At 42.9% G+C, this 18,158-nt stretch overlaps 1 protein-coding gene across 3 annotated transcripts in view; it reads right to left on the reverse strand.

The window, feature by feature from the left end:
• JARID2 (jumonji and AT-rich interaction domain containing 2) overlaps positions 1-18,158 on the reverse strand; it is a 228,676-nt gene that overhangs the window by 168,636 nt on the left and 41,882 nt on the right. Inside the window, exon 1 of one of the 3 annotated variants that reach the window (XM_050915844.1) lies at positions 3,833-3,891. The exons of the other annotated variants lie outside the window; for them this stretch is intronic. The gene's annotated coding sequence lies outside the window, so the exon portion shown is untranslated. Of the gene's footprint in view, positions 1-3,832; positions 3,892-18,158 lie in introns of those variants that run through there. 3 annotated transcript variants of the gene reach the window in all.

Here is an 18,158-nt window from a genome sequence, read left to right on the forward strand (position 1 = left end):
AACTGATGCAGGGATTGCTTCAAGGATGTAAAACCCTACCAAAAGTCATCTGGGTCTCTAGAGTAAGGATTACTAGGCATAAACTGCTTGGCTAAGTAAGAAGGCAAAATAAAGAAAAGCGAAAGATAGGAAACACTGACGACGTGTCTAATGGCACATATTACCAAATAGTCTGCCAAAATTATTTTTTGCAATTGGCTGGAGACAGTTCTTGCATGACTTGCCCTCTCCAGTACGTACATTGCAATTCCCTTTCCCCCACACCATAAACTGGGGGGGGTGGGGGAATTACTCTAGTTGACTGTTGTATCTCAAACAGGGGATCCCAGTGGATTTGTGAAGCGAGCCAAGCTGTCCTTCAAGCATGAAGCAAGGGTTTAATCAAATACAAGGTGTGCCAGCTTAGCGGAAGCCTCTCTCACAGAGATTACGTAAACTTTTTAAAACACTCATAGGAAAACACCTCAGAAGATTTAGAGGATTTGTAAGTTGAATGCCTGATGATACCCTGAAGGGAAGGAGGACTTAAAGATAAGATGTGGGCTTGACCTTACACCGAAGGCATCCTCCAGCAGAACAGAAAGCACTATATTTGAGGGAGAGCAAAGGCAACAGGTTCCCCAACATTTTGCCATCGACTGCGATGAGTATCACTGAGAATTCAATTTCCTTGTGTCCTTACAACACAGAGAAATACAGTTTTAATTCACTCACATCCAATAAAGAGCAAAAGACATCAGATCAGCTGCCCTGGGAACGAGCCCTTGTTAAACTCTCCCTCACAAGCAAATTGGCCAACTGATGCCTCCGCACCTTGCGATACAGGAGCTGCCAGGAGAAGTACAGGCAGCCTTTCAGTGGAGCCCGCCACAGCCAAACCATCTCCCAACCTGCCTCCCAGACGGTATTTATAACCAGAACACAGCATCTTAATGAAACGTTTTACCTTTTAAAATATGTAATGTTTTCTCAACAGAGATGAACTGAAGTGTCAGGTGTTTCAGTGTCTAGTCGCCTGCCAAGACTGATTTGCAAACGCTCTACTTACCGAAGAGGCTCCAAAAAAAAAAAAAAGCTCTTTTAGGGCTGTCTTACTATATATCCAAATTCTCTTTAGACAATCAAAACGATGCAGGCAAAACCAGTGTTCCTAATCTCAAATCTTAGACGATGCCCCCATGTTTTCCTTAAAAGAAAAAAGCCTGAGTAAAAGTAGAAGTGTGCACAAATCCAAAAGTCATGAAGGGTCAATCTTCAAGCAAACGAAGCAAAGCTGTATTTACAAAGTAACATGGAAACTAGGGATTTTAAACATTACAGCAGATTGACCGCAAGTATTAATAAAGTTTGTGTTGTGCCAACATTCCCCTTATAAAACTCGTATTTTCAGGGCTATGTTCCACGCCGAGCACGTCATTCAAGATTTCAGACCGCAGTGCATCTAGCAATGACACACTCAACTCCTGGGTATCAAAGTATAAAAAATAAATATTTCCCAGTTTAAAAAATAATTAATAATCCTTAATTACTTAGTCTAAATGCCCAATTTTTCACAAATTAACTTAAGCTACAGTTGTTACAGATTTTCAGAGCTGGTTCAGGGCAAATTTGACCTCAAAATTAAGGTTTAAGAAAAGCAAAATGTTTACTTTTGAAATGTAAAGGTTTTCATTGGAGGCTATACCTGCAGACCAGCTGTTGTGATCCTATACTACTGGGCCAGCAGTGAACTGTTGAAAAGGCAAAAAAAATATTTTTAGTCCATCTGGAAAGATACGTGAGAAGAAACCAGCAACATTACAATAAATAATAAATGTCTTATAGTATAATAATATGAGATAATTCTTGCTGGTTTTGTAATTTTCTCTTAACAGTGAAAACATCTGCCATGTTCTGACAAAATTACATGGAGGATTTCTATTGTTAGATATATCAAATATATGCATTTTTAAAGAGGTACTTACTGAGGACACAAAATTTTCCCATTTAATATTTTATCTAGCACCATACATAAGGACATTTCTGAAATACTCAAATGTATTGCTTCCAAGTAGTTTTCCTTTCAGCCAGCATGCACTTACACCAGCTACTGAAGTCAGAGAGCTGGAGCCTACACACAAAGACATTAACAAGTTGTAATAGTCCTTTGAAAAGTGCTGTATCAAGCTGAGACATCCTGGTACTTTTAAACCTGGCCTATACTTCTTCTAAATAACTTACGTATTTTGTAGCCTTTCACAAAGAAGAAAAGGAAAAGTTAAAACCTAAGCTGGCAGGAGAAAACTGGAGAAAGAATTGTCAATTATAACACAGCTTCGAAGGGAAATGGCTGGAGGTAGCTTCTGCTGAATTCAGTGAAAAATTTCAGAACTGGAAGCACTCATTCAAGATGCAATATTAAAAAACAAAACAAAACCAAAAAAACCCCAACGAAACAAAAACCCAAACCATACAAACAAAAAAAAAAAACAACCCAAAAAACAGATGAAGACCCTTAACATGAGCATACATACATGACCTATACCAACTCAAGAAATGCCATGATAACCCCTTTTTATCCAAAACCACACCTGAATTATTCTGTGGGAAATAACGGTTATTCATACACCCACGAGGTCCAACCTCCATACTTGTACTTCCCCCCACGCACACCCCCTCTCCCCCAGCCGTGCCCCGTTTACGAGCGAGGTGGCGCACACATGGACAGAAAGAAGATTAATTCACTGAAACCTGGTTTGCATCACATGGATCTGAAGAGGCGGTGTGAGAGAACTCAGAAACCACAAACACTTTTTGTTGGGTGTTTTTTTTTTTTTTTCTGAAACGCATGCTGAAGCCTACACTAAACATCCCCATTAATTTACCGAGAACATGTTTTGGAGTTTCCTTCTAACACAGACTTGTGTGTCACACCATTCACACAGTTCTCGCAGAAGTAGCTGTGTATTAGCACACTGCACAGCCCAGGCTGCCTAACTCAAATGCTGAAGTCTGAATTTCCTTCATGTCCCACCACCAACCACAAAACGTCCAAGGGCCCTGCAACATGCTGATGACATGGAGTTACTCTGTTTTTCATGCAAAGATTTTGCATTCTTTTCACTCCCCCCCCCCCCTTCACATTTCTGAATAATTTGGCACATATGAACAGCATACTTGAGAGGAACTCTGCTGTTAAATAAAAAATGGAAATAAATATAAAAATTTAAGGTCTCTTCATTAAACAAGCCCTAGGAATTTGAGCTATTTAGCTTCCCGAGAGATAAAAGAAATCTCCACCATTTCAAACTGCAATTTGACAATACTGAACTCTTGCAGACGTATCTGGAGGATTTATTCCTTTTGAAAGGGCCGTTGCTGAATGTACCATCTAAACACTGACACTCGGAAATCCCGCAGTGACTTGGAGGCATGTCAGCTTAATCCTGCGCCAACGCAAGCAGCTATTCTCGCTCTCAAGGTGCAACAAGTCCTTTCTTGATCCCCAGCACGAATGCCCTCACAGGCACCCGAGAAGGTCCCTGGTAGGGTTTCGCTTCTGCTGCAGCTCCAAAGCTACAAACCAGGAGCTGCCACCGCTGCAGTGGCAGCTGGAGGCAGAGACAGCTTCAAAAGTCCCAGCCAAATTCAGCGCACGGTGCCCCTAATTACCACTCTGTTTTCCTCCAGCTATATCCCCTTAGGGTTTGTTTTTCTGAAATCGATTAGGCCGATGGAAACCAGTCTGAAACAAAACCCTGTCCTGCCCGCATTTCTGCGCCATACCAAGCTGCTGCAGTAAAGCATGTATTGATAATTAGATGACAATGGTATTTTTGAAGCTGCTACTTACCTGTTTAGATTTGGAGAGGCAGGATTTTGCTTGCCTGCCTGCGACTGTCTGATGTGTTGCCTTTATCACCGGTCTCCAGGAAGGATGCATAAAAAACTTAAGTCACACAGAATGTCTTGCAGAGGCATTTCCAGCTTCAATGTTTCAGCTACAAGCGTTTGCTTTGTCTGTTGAAGTGAAAAATGATCCCTCGTCCAACAAGCTGACAAAACTATTTTTCTTATTTGCAGCTTTTGCTCCCTTCTCCCGTCAAGTCTTGCACCTTTTCTTAAGCCCATGGGGTTTTGCAGCCAAAGACTTCTGCAGGATTCCTCCAAACCAGAAAAGAGGCTCTTTAATAAATACCATTTATAAACCTAAATGACCCAAATTTACTTCTGGATAATGGAATTTTTATGTGTATATTTTTAGCGAGACTTCAGTCCTAGGATTAAGTTGAAATTTATGTAGGTAATTACCATCACTGGCGAAAAATACAGGATAATCCACATATAACAGCTTCCTCTTGTAATTGTAAACACTGGCCACTGTGTCGTATCAAGAGCCGGCCACACAAGTGGTTAACTTAACCATTCCTGTACTCGCGCAGGATGTGCGCAAGGTGGTATTAATGAGAGAAAGGGCCTGAAGTAGAGCTCACCAGACCAAATAACCTCCTGACCACACAAGCAGAAAATAATTAAAACAACGCACCGCTCTAATTTGGTTTTTGGGACCAGATGGTGGATGCCCAGGCAGCCAGTGGGTGAGACAGCAGTGATGCCGTGACAGGGGAGGGAAGAGGAAAGGTAGCCTAGTCCAGGCTCGGCATATTTAAATACCTGCAAGGTTGAAGGTAGCAGGGTCCTCCTGAGCACAAGACCTTGGAGCAGGAGGCTATTTCAGGGCAAGCCATTTCACTCAGGCATGCCAGGCGGGAGTTGGCTGCCTGTTAAGCCACAATGTCTTAAGTGGGGAGAGAAATGCATGTCCTACTTCCAAATTGCTGCCTTTAGAGCTGAGTATTTAATAACATGCACGTAAGCACAACAAAGGGGCTGGGGGGTGGTTTTGAGAACAAAATCCTCCTTCTGAAAGGCCACTTAGAGTAGAAGAGCATCCCTCGAGCAGAGCAGGGGGGAGCAGGGTCAGGCTCAGCCTCTGTGCTGGGGCTGTGTCACCCTCCCGTACCTGCTCCTGCTGGAGCTCATAACGCAGGGAGAGGAAATCAAAATGGTAGTGTGACCTTCACAGGCTATGGACAGCTTGAATGCAGTTTAACCCCAGCATTAAGGATGAAAGCCTCTGCTCATAAAAGGCAGGCATTAACTAATCTGCTTACCCATACAAAAAAAAAAAAAAAAAAAAAAAACCCAACACAAACCCACGTACACACCAAAAAACACACTGTGGTTTACGGTAAGCCTGCCAAGAATGTAGCAGCATAATCATAACAGAGTTTATTTCAACACATCATTGCAATCATGCTTAAACATTGTTCTTTGTACTGGAGCAGGCACGCTGTCAGTTATCCCTCTAACGCCTATCTGCAGAGGCACGGAGGCTCCGACAGCTCCCACGCTCCAGCCTTTGCTGCACTGTGCCTGGCCAGTGCCAGCCGACGTGCTTCCCAGAGCCTGCCCCGGCCCCCCTGCAGCAGTAATTGCAAGCAGCCACGCAGTATAAATCAGAGGTTGGAGCCACATATGACAGAAAGCCGGAGGTGGGGAGGAGGAATTACCAAAACAAAAATTAAAGAGCATTTGCTTGCACATGTCTGCCAACCCAGTCAACTGAAGGAGCAGGAGGAAAATAAGCCATGACAGGAGGGGAGACAATTATTCTTCTCCCCTTCGTGAATATTTTCCTTCCCGTATCGAGCGTGTTCCTTCCCTGCCTTCTGACCCCTTTGCATCCTACTTCCCTGACAAGTATACTCCAACTGAAACACAGTTTTTACTGAAAGATTTCGGCATTTAAGTATTTCGACTACGGACATGGCATAAACATATTAAATAATGTTCCCTTATCTTCCTCACAGAGAAATCCCTCGCCCTTGGTCTCTTCAGCCTCTAAATGAATTTGCTTTCGTCTAGTCAGCAATGCTTTTTGGCTCGAGTTTAATTAAAATTTCAACCAGCCTATATGAGAGAGATGGTATCTTTCCTTTCAGAGACAGAAGACAATATTCTCTAAGTACTTCATATCCTCATTTCTTAAAATCAGCTCATCAGAAAACCACACTCTTCAGCAACAAGTGTTAGATTATCTTTAGCCACCAGCATCAGCGTACTGAAAGACTGAAGCCATTTTATTACCTCACAGAGATTTTATTGGACATTTCTCTTTTCTGGTGTATTTCTCTGCCTTTCTTTTTTCAATGTTATTTTATTACACCAGTTCTGTCTGTTCAAAGGATTCCTTAATTACACGCAAGGTTCCCAAACTAATACTGTATCTTCAGATTTCATAAAGACTGAAAATATTCTGGGCTCTGCTCCTGTGGGGTTTTTTGTTGTTGTTCAGCCACACAGCTGACATTTTTCAAACTTCCCTCTATATCCACAAGAGCTAGAAACACTGATTTCAAAATGAAATCTGATTTTTTCACACAGGTGAACAGCGCCAGGATCCAAAAGACTTCTAAAAACCTCCACAAATACCATGCAAATAGTTGAAACTGGATTTCTACAAACCAATTTCACTTCTTTACTCAACTCTGCCCAGAAATACCTTGTGAGAGTGTACCAAGGTGAATGGGTGGGTGCCAGGTCTGAGTAACTCTCTTAGGTAAGCCCTAGCCACATTTCTGCTTCCTCGCTCCCCTCTCCTGCATCCCAGGGCGCACATCTCACACGAGAAAGAAACTCCAGGATCCTCTCCTGAGCCACTGCAGCAGGGTGCGTCTCTCTTTTAGAAGGGAAGGAATAAAGGCAAATAAAACCATCGGCACAGTCTACCTGGACCTCCAATGGGAATGTACCAACTTACAGGATATGCTGGAGCCCAAATCCAAACACCTGTCTCCAGCTGCATTTAGAAAAGAGCCCCTTGGCCAGGGGCTCGGGTGAGCACAGAGCTCTGATTAATACGTCCCAGCTCCAGAAAGAACCACCCAACTAAAAATAAACCCTCTGACTTTTAAAGGGAAAAAAACTCAAATTACTTTTGTCATTAAAATGCACTCAAACATTGCGGGGGGGGGAACGTGCGGGGAGAGAAGGACATGACAGATGGACTCACTCAAGTTCAATCAGGATTTTCTACAAAAACCTAATCATCCTCAACACACCAAATTCTTTGTAGCAATACTCATGAAATTCACTGTTTACTATCACATAAAGTATTTGCATATTTGAATATTATTTTTAAAAAGCTATTTATTGACAGGACTATTTCCTTAGTTGATGAGGCAACTTAATTATACTGCATAGCAGAAACTGCATGATAGGTTGCAGGGTTAAAGCTGCCACATCAATAGATCATTATCAAATATACAATTTTCTCATTTCTACTGTTTATTCTAGAGAGCTGAAAGTCAACGGATAACGCCACTATTAAAACTGAACACATACATTTGCTGAAGACAACGCTGACCCATTCATCTGCCCAGGATCCCTTATCAGGAAACAGACTGGTGCTAAGGGAACTTCCAAGGATGCTTCAAGGGAATATTCTACACGCAAATTCATGATTAAGATTACAGCCCTAAATAATTTTTTTTTTATTCACAGGTTTAATGTAGTGGAAATTCATTGTAAGGTAGAGGAAAACAGCCTTATATTTGTATATTTGCACACAGATATATGTGCAGGCACTGCTTTTAATGCATTCTTTTTTAATCAACATTGAAGCAATTTTCTTTTTCTTAAAATGATGCAGTAAAAATTAAGTTGAATTTCAGATGGTTGGTACTTTTATCATTTTAAAGTGGACAGGCCTCCCACTTACGCGAGTCTTGTTCTTTTACCTCCATCATCACAACCTTCTGAAAGCTATTAATATTTATCTTAATGCAAAGCAATACGGTCAAACTGCTGTTTCCCTCAGAGGCCCCGAAGTCATTCGTCTGCTTTTCCTACCCCTCCCTCCGAGGTTCTAGACTGCATCCCGTGCCTCTTGTCGGGACAGAGACCTGCAGGATGGAGATGTTCGCAATTACCATCTGCTGCCGCTTCTGAGAAAGACCTCATGCAGGAAGCTCATGCCATTGACCTCATTTGATCCAGGCGAAAAGTAATAATGGAGCTCCTGTGGCTAATTGCCAAGAGAGAAACACTTAAAGGACTTGTTTCCGACATCCTCCTCTCCTCTGATGAAGATCTAAACCAGCAGCTCAAGACAGGCTTCTGATTAGATCAAAGTAGGAAACATTTCATGTTATTAGCCACATAGTTTCATCTTGTTTATGAACCGCACCATAATGGACCCCAGACGAGTTAAAATACAGTAGCTCGCAAAAAACACGATTATCAGAACGTGATTATTCGCATCCAATATGTATCTTTCTAGTAAATGCTTGAAAGTATTTTCTGTCCCCAACTTCACTGGCATTTAGTGCAGATTAGCATCAAGTTTTCTAGTTTACAGCCTCACCAATATTTGAAAAGATTGCTTCCATAAATAACCAGGAATGTTTAAGAAACCAGTTTACTATATTTGCTATAAGGACATGATATTATCTCAACAGGAAGCAATTATTTTTCATAACTAATCCCCCCATATCCAGTTGTCTAAATAACGCAGAAAATGTCTTGGATATAAGCAACATCCAAACACCGTTGCAAAACTAATTCTCCAACAACCAGTGTTCGGATCATGCCGTATAAGGCAAGATATACCAACATTTAAGAATTAAAGGCATCTTCGACCAATTGCAGCAGTGCATTTTCAGAAGCTGCTTGCCCCCAGCTGAAACTGGTTTAAGCAAATCTGGTTGCCTTTGCACCACAGAGGAGGCACAGTCGCTCAGCTGTGTTTTTAAACTGCTGTAATGCAAAGGCAAGGTAACCATCACGCAGCGAAGGCTGCAAGTCCTCATATTTTTTGATGGTGTAAACCAAGGCGCTCCTCCCCGGTGGGACAGGAGGCTGGAGAAGCAAGTACTTGCCCACGAGAGCGGGGAAGCTGCAGTTTCTGTGCAGGGTATGACCATGGATGTGGGTGGCATTAAAAAGCCACTTCTGCCTCCCCAATGCACGGCAGGCAGTGGTATGCTGAGACAGGGTGCTCTTTGTTCACCGCTCAATTTCTTCACCAAAAGCCAGAGATGACTTCTTCTGGCTTTCTAAATCAGGCTTTAGCCTCATTTACATCCTTGAAACATTGCCTCCCTCTAAATATTTGTCAAAAAAAAAAAAAAAGGAAATTGAAAGTATTTATGGAAAAAAAACTATGCATGTATTACATTTTGTTATCATTTATGTATAAATATGTACATATATATACACATATACACAGAGTTCCCTGCTTCAGCTGCACGAGGTCTTTATGCAAGTTATTTTCTTCTCTGCACAATGTACGGGCAATCTCCCAGTATTAACTTTTCATTCAGGCTCTCCAGTTATGCACGAGCTTTCATCTCTTCTTTCCTTCCTAAGCAACAGCCTGATGTTACACCTAATGAGAGCCAGTAGCCAGCCTAAGCAGGCAGTAAGCAACAACGGGCTGCCATAAAACATCTGAACAGACCAGAAACAAACACGCTTTCTAATTCTCTAGCGGCAACAAGACCCTAAAGGGAAGCCTTGTCTGAGCTGCTTCCTTACACCTCCTTAATAACACCGGCCCTAAGCCAAGTAATGGCAGTGGAAAACAGGATGGAAGGTGGGTGATTTCTTGCCACTTGCCTCCAACATCCTTTGGTCAAAGCAACAGCATCTCCGCGACCCTTCACAAGATCAAAAGGCAGCAGCCCTATTTACAACATCCTGAGCAATTTAGGCATCCCACTCGGCATTGTTTCCTACCTCCCGCCCAGTTCCCTTTTAAATTGGATGGTTTCTAATGAAACCTCTACCCTTTATGAGTTTATAGCCATGGTGAGTCAAGGAGTGCCGCATAGACAATTTTAAAAGAAATAAAGAAAAAATTATCCGTCTTAACCTTGTTGCACACGAAATGGTAGTGCATGAAAATGAAAAAAAAAATTGCTTGGTATTTTTAATTACTAACTTGAAGGATTTATGCTGCTCTGCGTTTTATGGTCTGCCTTCATTTCCCAGTAACGCGTATGGTACTTGGGAGTGTGCAGCTTCTAAAGCAGTTGCTCTCGCTCTAAGGCAGCTTAGCATTTTAAGGGTAAGAAAAAAAACCTTTAAAAGAAAGCATTTGCTAAATGCACAGGATGTTGCAAGCATCTGCTCTCTTTGCACCTTCTTTTCTCCCCTTTTTTGTTTGTTTGTTTGTGGTTTTTGTTTTCTTTTTACACAACCTGTATTTACAAAGTTAGGGCCACTGTCATACCCACCAGCAAGTGACAGGACCCGTAAGGGAAGGAAGGAGGACACGCACACCCTAAGGAGCCCCCTAGAAGAAACCCCAGAAGAAATTCCCCAAAATACGGCGTGCAGGTGTTAACAAGCCGCGCGCACACCGCCCTCCTCTCCCAGCAAAAGCCGGGGCTCCCGCGCTGGAGGACACAAACCTGCCCAAAGCCGGGGCCAGCCCAGCACGGGCTCCTGGCCAAGGGCCGGGACACAGGCACCAAGGGCCAAAGCCAACACTCCTCCTCCCGGCCCTTGCCCCCCTGCACTGCAGCTACTGAACATATTTAAGAGGCTGACGCTCATCTGTCCCCTTTTAACCAGAATGCATCAGGCAGAGGGGATAAGCAACTTCCCCATGATCCTTCAGAAACACATTTTCCTCATCTTAAGTCATGTCTGCTGTGAGCACTGAACACTTTTTAAAGACAATTCTATTTTTCAGGCGTATAATCTCTTTCTCATCTCCCTTTCTAGCTAAATCAGTAGTTTAATGTGCTTCATATATTGTCAAATAAGATGTGTCTGTGTGTGTAAAAGGAAAGAAAATTAAAAATCACAAAATATTTAAATTTACATAAGAAAGTTATGATTACAGTGTCTTATAAAACTTCTAATTTCATCAACTTATTATATGTCATTCTTCAATGGAGAGAGCACTCACAGTATGAAGAGTTCTTAAATCAAAACCACACTGCCGGGGAACAAACTTCATTTTAATGATGCTCAGTAACAGAGATTAAAATATTTTATGAGTCACAGTTTCCATAAAAAAAGGCAAAACAAAAAAAGGAGAATGGTGATGATTTTGTTCAAAGTGTGGGACTTGTTCATTAAATACCATTTAAAAAAAAAAAAAAAAAAGGTGTGGGGAAGAAGGGAATAGGCATCTGAAAACTTATATACTGCATTGTACTTTGCATTGTACTTTAAAGCACTAACTACTTTTCCCTTAATTGGCTTCTCAGCTTCCAAGGAATCTGCAAACCCACCAGCTCCAGAGCACAAGCAGCCGCTGTCCCAGCCACTCCAGACAGGGGATGAAAGAGCCCTTCAATCTACAGATCTATTTATATTCCTTCACGTGGCGACTATGAAAAGGTTTCCTTTCAGGCTGAGGTTTCTCAACATTAAAGTTAGCAACTGTTCGAACGTGAAAAACCCTATGTACACTGACTTTTAAAACGGAGGAGACGCTTTTGTGTTTGGGTAAATTCAGTTTAAAGCAGCAATGAGGGAATCTCGCACATCTTTAAACTTCCCATGTAGTGCCTTTGCAAAAAGAAAATGGGACCCAAACCCACCCCAAATAACGCATTAAATAAATGATGTCACTGATTCTGAACGATAAAAAATTTTTGACCAAATACTCTCTATCCCAGTCACCTTTGCATTCCTCCCTGCCTGCTCACTGAGGCAGCCAGCCCAGCACGCCACACCATTCCCGAGGGCCGGAGAGGGGCACCGGGTGCTGGTGTTTCTCATCCAAGCCTGCCCTGGCTTTCCCGGCCGGCCTCACACAGAACGGCTCTGTGCTTCCACTTCCTCCTATGTAAACACCAATAATTATATTTCCATACCTCACAGCGCGTAGAAAGGAATGACAGCTCATACCTTTCCACAAAAAAACGTCTCCCACACTGCCATGCAAGCTGCTCCAGAAAGAGACTTGTGGTGAAAACAAATTGCTTAAAAATTAAAAGGCATACAATAGAAACTTGGTGCCAATTACTACAAATCCAGCTCTACTATGGGAAAGGAAAGCACCGCTTTTAAAGTCAGCAGAGAAAGAAGTACTGTGTCTGGCTAACATGCATGGTCCTGGTCTTCTTTTCAATTTGCTTTAGCAATTTATTCTTTCCATTAGCTCAAGAACAACAAGCCTAGAAGGCTAATTATTAAGGGTCAGTATTCTAACTTTAAAATAAAAAGTTTTAAGACCAAGACTGTAAGCCAGCTCCAGCTCTCAAACCCACACACTCCTTCCTCAACTCCAGCCTCACCAGCGAGAGCCCAGGCTTCCTAAAAGCAAATGAAATCACAGCTCGGCCTTGGGAAGACCACGACAACATCTTGGGATGACAATGACAATTACTTTCTTTTTCTTTTAATTTTTTTTTCTTTTTTAATTCACAAGGCAGTGAAGAGACCGGTGTAAATAGGTCCACGGCTTCAGCACACAAAGCTCTCCGAGACAATACTGCGTGACGGCACTTCTGCTCTGCCCATCGCCCAACACCGCCTCCACAGCCACTCCACACCGTGCCCTGCATCCACCCTGCGTGTATTACCTACCGCTTTTAATTAACATCAGTACTACAGAGCAGCCTTGCCCGGGGCAGTTACTGCCACCCCAGGCAACAGACCTGCACTCGTGGCTGACCAAGCAAATGTCAAAGCTGGGGGTGTAAGATGTTATTATGGCCACAAATGTAGCTTTCCCAAAATAGAAGTATTTTCCATTGTATTTTTGAGTAGTAGAAGTAAGAGTGGGCTGGCTGGTCAGCAAGACAGCCAAGCAATGGCCAATGCCATCTCCTCCAGAGCTCCGGAGTTCAGTACCAAGCTTAGCAACACCATTGCTGCCCCTGGTTAAAGCAGTGGAAATGCTAAGTATTGGCCTCTAAGGCTTATTCCCGAGTGACAGAAGCGTAAGAGCAGCGGTATTTGTCTCTGAATCGTTGCAACACACGAGTGTTTCTACTGCAAAGGGATTTTTAAAGGAATACGTATCCAGTTTGGGTTGGCACAACTAGAAAAAGAGAAAAAAGGGGAAAGAAAAAAAAAAAGGCTGTCCTAATCCCATTATTTGTATGAGAGGAAAGACAGGTAATTCCTTAGTGGTCCATACAGTTTCTCCTAACGGCAAAAGATGATTTTTCTATTAGCAGCACATTAGTTAACAGAAATTCAGAATCATACCAAAACTGGCAAAAGTATTTGTACACAATCAAATCCTCTGTAATCACACTGCAGTATGAGAGCAGCCTCCCCCTGCAATGAGCGTTACCGTAAGAAATCGGGACTCAGAAGACAGAATTTAAAACCTTTTCCAATTCTCCCATAGTTGTTCTCCCCACTCTTGCACACCCTACCCACTGCTACAGGGACGTCTCCAACGGGAGCAGCCAGTAACAAGGAGCCATGATAAACAGGCCAGGTGCCTTGCATACCAACCAGAAACACAAATTATTATGGGGTTTTAAATACATACCCTGTTCCAAGAGCTCTTTTATTAGTTATGCATATTTTAAATCAAATTCTATGGAAAGTAGCTTAAAGGACATTACAACCAAGAGCCATGCTGGCCCAATAAAGCACATCAATCTCCCGTATTCAGCGAATGAATGGCAAGTAACAGCTGTTACACGGTACAAAACTCTTTTCTGACCTAGACCGAACATGTACTTGATCAAATTGTCTCCATTAATGCCAGGAGCACTGTTAACCAAAAGATTAAATATTCTGATTTCGTAAAAAAAAACCAAACCAAGATGTGATAAATATTTTTAGCTCTGAAATAGAGGAAAGAACATTCTGTTTTTCCCATTCTTTGAAGTTACGTTCAAAAAAGTTGACATCCGTCCTAATATCCAGATTATGTAAATCCTGCTCTGCAAAGACACAATGCTCACCCAGAACTGAAAAAATAAAAGTGGAAGAAATGTTCTGGGTCAGGATAAACCGTCACATTATCTATAGGGACAAATTAAAGAAGCCAGTTTTGCATTTTGTCCTGAAGCAACAGAAAACAAAACTCTTCCTCTTCCAACGGATTCTTCTAATGACAGAGATGGCTAGCCAGAAAGAAATCCACTTTACCAGAGCCCTGGTGTGCATCTAAAGCAGTGTCTGAAAAGCAGGTTTTGTCAGAACTTGTAAACTCACGGAAAGGTTCGCTGACTCACACCGACTGATGCCAAAAATGCCTTCCCTGTAAATCTGCCTTAAAGGTAGCATGTATAGAAACAGAAAATTGGCAGCATATATAGAAAAATGAAATTTTTCCTTTGTGTCTTTACAGTACACAAAGAAACCTTGTGAAGAAAATTCGGAGGGTGATCAGTTGATTTTTGCTTTGTGTTTAAGTACATGCAAAATGTGAGGTCTCGTTCTCCCTGAAAGGCTCCTGGCGATTATAGAGTGCAGAACGGCAGTCTATCCAGTGGGACGAAAGCTGTAGGAACTACCAGAGAGGAGTTTATTCACACTCTACAGCTGTGCGCTTCTTTTCCCCTCTCCACTAGTGACTGATGAAGACATAGGAGTACGAATGCCTTCACTGAAGGCTCCACATCCCTCCCGCTATCATAAAAGGTTTGAGAGGTTCCAATACACATCAAGTTCCTCCCACAATTTTCTGAAGCAAAACTAATGAAGAATCTGTTTGACTTGATGTTTTGGGGACTATTTTTTTTTGTTGTTCATTTGCTTTTTTCCCCTAGGAAAAACAAAATGGAAAAGCCAAATATGACTCCCTTAACATCAGACATTAGGGATAATGGCGTGCAGACGATCAAAATACAATCTTCCTACTTACCACGGCATAAAGGACAAGTTTTAATAGCCTTTGCATGCGGACCACAAGCTCCAGCCTTTCTGAGCTCTTCAGAACATTCTTAAAATAAAAGCTTTCCTGGACTTCAAAGGGAAATCTTTGAAAATTCACAAGCAACAGGGGACAACCACAGAGAACTACGAATACGGGAAGAACTGGTGTTACAGATAAATTCCCTTATCAGGCAATGGGACAGGTGTCTTAAAAGCAAAAAAAAAAAGAATGGCAAATTACTAACGCTCGGTACACTCTGAATCTCCCAGCAAACTCTGATAGTAAGACGAGGAGGAATCATACACATGTCTCCAGCCTTCCTGCAGGAAAGAGGAATCAATCATTCAGGTTGAAGGATGCCTGAAAACTGGAAGCAGAAAATTTCAGCTCCTAAGGTATTAAGTAATGATGTGATTCACCTGCTGTTGAAACCTCCATCGAGACAAAGTTTAGTACCTCCTGGGTGGGAGCCCGGGAAAGGTAGGACTGTGCATATGCTCCCTTCCCACCCTCTGCTCCCAAGTTCCAACCTGAGGTGCTCTACAGAGAGGACGAAACACATAGAGTCCTTCCAGGAACAGCATCCCCAACACCACGTTTGCCCAATACTGATTAAACAGGCACCGGGAAGACACGGCTGGGGATGAGGGGGAATGGCCTTAGGGGATTAATGGGAAAGAGCAGAGGGTTAGTTGCAACCTCCTGGAAGACAGACGGAAACCAGAAGCAAAACCGAGCCCAATACCCAGCGACCTCTGAGGATCCAGAGTATTCTTCCCTATTTCCCTACCCACACACACTTCTTTCACGCATACCCTCCCTCTTTCTAAACCAGACTGAGGTGACACTTCTGGTGAGGAGAAGGACTGGATGGGCCGTTGGGGTGCTGCAGAAGCCAGGGCCATCTGGCCAGGAGGGCAACAGGCTCCCCAGCTCCTCACAGTGCATCTCGCCGGCCTGCCACACCACATACCCTTGGAAAAACCCTGTGCTCGGCTGCACAACCAGCTGCCAGGTAGCCCCCCAGTTACTTCTTCACGCATAAAATGACAGGAGCCAATCCCAAATCTGAGAACTGGAAGTGATGGAGCATCAGAGCAACCCAAAAGTGGCATGTTGCTTGCTCTCATTAAGCACAACACCCCTCCAACAGCACCCCAAAAGTCTTTTCTACACATGCTTTTGCTAAACCGATGACACCATGCTATGGGATGGCTGGTCTTTACAGAAAAGGAACAGAGGGGGAGAATTAATTTGAATTAAGAGCAGCATCTTTAGACAGATTCAGCAGGATTGCCCACGCTGCACACAGACAATATAAACTCTTAATATACCTAATATACCAGAGTGATGGTCCTAACTAAGAAAAAGGCACATGGTGTGCTGAACAAGAGTTACCTTGTTTGTCTCTCTTCCACGTTAAACCACCCAGTTTTGCACATTCTTAACACAATTATCTAATAACAGTCCCTGCCTATATGTTTGGCTATGTGTTTTACATATAGCACTGCAGAACAGAGAGGTACTGAGAAAAAAAAGGTATAAATGTGTGAAGCTAAATTATACATATTTAAGCAATCACATGCCTACCTGAAAATCTTGCAGCGCGTTCAAATTCACGTTTTGTAGGAACGGCCTGGCGATATTTGGTCTGCTTAAATAAATATTTATTAATCTCAATATAAAAGATCAGACACCAAATTTATATGAGCTGAGCACAGTTCGGGCAGAAGCCAATAATAGCTGCTTTCAGACTTTGCAGCGTTGGAGTTTGCCAAATGGAAGTGACAAGTCTGGACCACTAAGAAAAATGAAGCCATTTGGTAAGTTATACGCTGCGTAATAAACAGTCTGTCAGTTTGCTTCTAATCCCCCCTCTTCCACAAGGGCTTTTTTTTCTTTCTTTTTTTTTTCCTCTCTCCTCCTTTTTCCTGATGCACTCTGCAGAGCATGTGCGTATTATAAATTAAACAGAAGCTACTTTAGCTCTGTGGACCACACACTGTGGACAACTTAGACAGGTCATTGTTACCTAAACAGAATTTGGTTTTTTGTTTGCATTGTACATTTCCTTTCTGTTTTGACAGCAGGTTTTAAAAAGAGGATGTTACCCTCCTTAGAGCTTTGAATCATTTACGAAGAAAAGATAAAAAGAAGAAGTTCTGCGACAATAGCACAAAAGTAAAGCCTTGCAATTTTTCGTTTCTTCCCATGACATCTGTGGGTAGTCCTGTTCATAACGCCTTTGTTCAGGGCTGATTTACCGCGGTTTGAGACAAGATACCATTCAGAGTCTATTCCAGGAACTATGGAGGAAGTAGAAGGAGGATGCATCTAATTTGTTAGCTATCGTGACATCGCCGCTTATGATTAATATGAGGCGTTGAGAAAGCAGAATGTATTTCCTCCAAGTGTCCTCCATCTCAGCCCCTTTTTGTATACGCTGAAGAGGGTGGGGATAGCAAGGCTGCCACGACAGATTTGCTACTTGCAACATGGCTTGCCAACTGCGCAAGGAAGGAAAACACCTTATATTTCAAAAACTACGCACCCTAGCTTTGCACAGCCAGCCAGCTGGCTCTGCCCGACTCCAACTCTACAGAAGAGGACTCTGCCGGTGTAAGTGGGACAGCCAAGAGGCACCACTGGAGGAGAAGGTCCTGCGGTAAAAACCCAACAGCAAGGAGCATGTCCCGGGAAAGTTCTTGCCTTGTTTGCATGTGACTCCTGGCAAGCTGCTGTGAACACTGGACTCCTTATTTACAGAAGCATGGTCATACTCCCTCCTGCCTGACAAGATTTGTAGGAGGAGGAATTAATGTCTGCAAAATCCTTGAAGATCTTTTTATGGCAGACATTGCAAAAGAACAAAGTATTAAACACTTTGAAGGGAGAGCAGGCAGAAACCATTCAATCCAAAACGCTAAACCGGAAAAGAAGTCCCCAGCTAATCCTTACCTCCACCCAATCCTCCCACTGGCAGGCTACGACCTCACTCTGGTGATGGGGGAGGCCACACAGCTCACCCTGCCCACCCACCCCACCAGACCTACACACATGGGTGTGCTGGAAGCATCAGACTTAGGTTCGACATAAACCACAGGAGCTTTGCTTGCAGCACACAACACAGGTACGAGAATAAGTTCCTACCTACTCACAGATCCCTTGGGGTACCAGCCAGCCAAGGGAGGGTCACGCTGCCAGAACAACTCACATCTCTCCCTTTTTGGCTGCTCTCTTGCCCCAGGGCATCTCTTGCTAAGGGCTAGGAGCAGGCGGCAGGCCAGGTAATTTACTGTGGTGGGAGCCA

This window comes from Gymnogyps californianus, chromosome 2 (genome assembly GCF_018139145.2).
Source record: "Gymnogyps californianus isolate 813 chromosome 2, ASM1813914v2, whole genome shotgun sequence".
Lineage (NCBI taxonomy): Eukaryota > Metazoa > Chordata > Aves > Accipitriformes > Cathartidae > Gymnogyps > Gymnogyps californianus.